Genomic DNA, 4,021 nt, shown 5'->3' with positions numbered 1-4,021 from the left:
TTGTTCTTACTCCAAGACGACATGAAAGGCAATTTAGTTACAGCCCCTCCCGGAGGCCCTCCCTCACCCACCCTATGCCCACCCCTCATTTCCCAGGCCGACAGCAACTGGCTCCCGGACACAGCAAATGAGAAGCCAGTGGAAATGTTGGTAAGATGGGAAGGGGAGATCTCAGAAAGAATGGGTTTTTCTACAAATACTACTTGGGGGCCAGTTGAAGAAGTTGGTTTTGATCTCTCTTGCTTTCCAGCTGCTGACCATGAGCTGGAAGGGGAGCCCCGGGGCTTCTACCTGGACAGTCCTGTGAGCTGGAGAGTCAAGTTGAGAAGAAGCGCAGGTAAAGCCCCTTTATCTCAGGCACGGGGTAGTCTGGTTACAATGGCCGTCCCCACCGTAACTGTCCAGACCAAACTGGCAGATGTGGCCATGGGCGTATGCCCTTCTCCCCAGAAGCATCTCTTGACACTTCAAGTTTCCTGGAAGAAGGTGGTCTTCTCAGAGGAGACAGCAGAGTACGTCTCCTCCTGCCTTGGACAGGCTCTACGTCTCCTTCTCAGTCTTCCATAAACATGCTTTATTACCTGGATTCCCAGAAGCCAGACATTTAAATAACGCCAGGCTAGCAGCTGTCCAGACAGAGCTCATCTGTCCCTGTCCTGTAAACCTCCAATGTGGCTGTTGGGTGCATTGCCCACATCATCCCAGCCTTGGTCCAAAGACATAGCAAAGTTGGCTTATGAGGCCTCCTCTGCAAAGGAGATTATCTTTTTGACAATGGCAAGGGCTTCTATTTCCTCAACCATTGTCTTTTTTTTTTTTAACTGGTCTGGGGTGCTTATGACCTCTACAGACTGAGACACCTGTCATGGGCTGACCCACAAAAGCGTATCCAGAAGGTCCAAAAGATAATGGCCTGATGATATAAGATTTCATTTTCCCGCATATGATGTAATCTGAAGATCCCTGTCAAATCCAAGTTACCATTTAATATGGTAGACCTAACGGCAAGAAATAATATTTTACACAAGCAGACAAGCTTGTGAAGCTCCTGGGAAAAGAAGCATTTCACAGGCAAGAAATCCTACCGTATTTATGCATGTGCGTATGCATATATATATTAAATAGTAGATACTATCAACTTCGGGGGCATTAAACAAAGCTTACCAGCTGCCTCAAAGCACTAAGCCTATCCCTCCTCATGATGATCTCTTAGTCTTTCCCTAAGAAGTTCTTTGTGCTTTGAGATCAGCGACCTCATTCAGAGAGCGTCTGAAGCCCTCTGGACCCCCGAATTCACTCAGCTCTGCCTTTGCATTGAAAAAGTACAGAAAGAATACGCAACTGCAAGGAGGTCTGTTAGTCCTCTCTGGGAGGGTCCCGTAAGTGGGGTGACCAGCCAGCCTACTTTGCCTGGAACTGAGGGATCTCCCGGGATATGGGACTTGTAGTGCAAAAGCCAGGTGTCTAACCATCCTTCCCACCACATCTGGGCCCAAAGAAAAGAGGAGTATCAGGTATGTTCTGCTTTCATGGATAAAATAGGTGATAAGGAGGCAATTGTGGGATCACTTAGGAAGGAAAGTAGGGTCAACAGACCAAGCACAAGGGCAAGGAGAACTGGTGAGGCTAGAAACTTCGGGCACATCTTTATCTTGTAAACTCCCTCCCGCCACCCCACCCCCACAGCTGCCACCCCCACCCGCATTGCCTCTTCCTGGGCTGGGTCCCTAAGGACCGGCAGGGGATCCTTTCAATAGAATTGTTATCAGCAGTCAAAAGAAAGGCAACTGGAAAAAATTTGCCCTCCAGAGTCTCAATCTGGGGGGATAATTCACCCCAAGATAAAATTATTTGCTGGTAGCCTTGACATCAGGGTCATCATCTCTTTAGGAGCTTGGAGGAAGTGAGACACTGAAAAAGATGTAGAAAAATGTAGTCCCAGCAGCCTCCCAGGCAGGGGGGTCAGTGAGTTTTCCCAAGAAAGTAAGCTGGTCTGTGATTCTGTCTTGGCCCAAAGTGCCCAGCCCGAGACCAAGCACTGCCTCAGCACAGGGTCTTGAACGCCCCTAACAGGTGTCTTATTGGAGCAACTTTGTTTCCTTGCAAAATCTGAGTTGTAAGACCATCCTCAATCGGCATTCTTGGTAAAGATGCAGTGCTTTTCCCCATTGTCATGGAAGGAAAGTGAATCAAGATTCATTCCACATGACCTCAAAGCCAGTATGCCAATGAGAAAATGTCATCTTGAAGCACACATATAAATGAGACCAGCTGTAAAGATGCCTTTGGGTAATGGATCCAAAATCAACACCTGAGCAGTTTCCAAATCTCTCCCCAAGAAAAAAGTAAAAAGAAATGTGCATGTCTCCCAACCAGAAAACATTGATGTTTCAATTGTCAGCACTTGAAACAGTGCTTCCAGACAGGCATCTTGGCATTGATACCAACTTGGCTTCATTGCAAAAGCCTTGATTAATTCACCCACCAAAGCATGTCCAGAAGATGGTCACAGTGGAGAAGAAATTGGGAGCTGCTTAGCTTAGAGAGAAGACTTGAAAGAGTGGGTGGATGGCAGATCAGTATCTTCCAATATCCAAGGGCTCTCGAGGGGAACAGGGAGCTAAACCGCATGGGCCCAGATGGAAGATAGAGCAGAGACAAGATTGCGTTCCAACAAAGGGGAAAACTTTCTTATAATTAAAACTTCCCTGTAATAGAAGGAACTGCATTAGGAGGTAGTGAGCTCCCATCCCTGAAGGTGTGCAAGCAGAGTTCTGACCAGCGTCCAGGGATACTATGGATGATGCTACTCCTGTGTTGGATTGGAGGCCAGATCTGATGATGCCTGCTGGCAGAGGCTACTCTTGTGTTGGACTGGAGGCTGCATCTGAGGATGCCTGAAGTCCCTTCTCAGCTCTGAGATTCTCCATACTCTGGCTTTGGGGCCTGTCCAACACTGTGCTCCATGTACCTTCCCTGGGCCCTCAGCCCTACTGCTTCGTGCCTCACTGGTGGTGACGAGGGTCAGGAGAGATGCCAGGGTGTCCTGTTCATGCAGACACGAATGGGAATGAACGGCTTAGTCATGAGCCACGTTCTCAATCAGAAGCATGATTCCAAGGATTCTGGGTCATTGTGTATGGGCAATTTCTCAAGTTCCTGGTGGTGTCCGCTGTGCAGAACTGTGTACCTAGGGAGGAAGGAAGGAAAGCATGAGAATTCAACAGGCATCCTTCAAAGGCACCAAAGAGAGTACTCTCACCACTGTGACTCCCTTTCTACTGCACGGTTCTGAGAGCATGGTGAGGTAGGGCTGGGCACGGGGGTACTTCAGTAGGCGGGAAGTCCAAAGAACTTCATCCAAAGTTCTGGATGGCCTGGAGGAAATGACAGGCCCAGGATTACCTAAAGAGTGAGTGGCAGGTCTTGGACTGGAACCCAGTTTTCTTTCCTCCCAACAAAGCCTAAGTCTCTTGTTACTCATCAAAATGGACTCTGCGTGAATACGCCAAGTTTCCTCCACGAGGAAGGGTTCTGGATTAGAAGTATCAAAGCGCTGAGATTTGTAAACCACTCAGTCTGAAAGACACTATACCCGTTATTTGTTTCTTTGATTCCTTTTGGTGACCTTTGGAAGAGTCAATCGGCTGATGAATCAAACAGCAGGCTGACTCTAAGCATCACGGTGAAATTTACACTGCCGTATCACACAATTGCACGCATCTGTTAATTGCCTTTAAATCAATCTCAATTGCAAGTGGGTCATATCATCAGTAACCCAGATCCCAGCCTCTGGCAGTTATTCTTATGAAATTCCCAGAGAGTTTCGGAGCACTACCACCACTTGCTTCCCTAAGGCCAACGTTAAGCCTATTCAGGGGGACAAATAAACACACCGGTCAGTCATTTGGCATATGCTGATGATCAACGTGGTGGTGGCTTCTGATGAATTGCATTAATTCTGAGTTTGCTTTGAATCGTAATAAATCGTGGCCGACCTGCACGGATGGACTGGTACCGT

The sequence above is a fragment of the Lynx canadensis genome, chromosome A1 (assembly GCF_007474595.2).
Source record: "Lynx canadensis isolate LIC74 chromosome A1, mLynCan4.pri.v2, whole genome shotgun sequence".
In the NCBI taxonomy this organism is placed as follows: Eukaryota; Metazoa; Chordata; class Mammalia; order Carnivora; family Felidae; genus Lynx; species Lynx canadensis.
Note: the sequence above shows the minus strand (reverse complement) of the source record.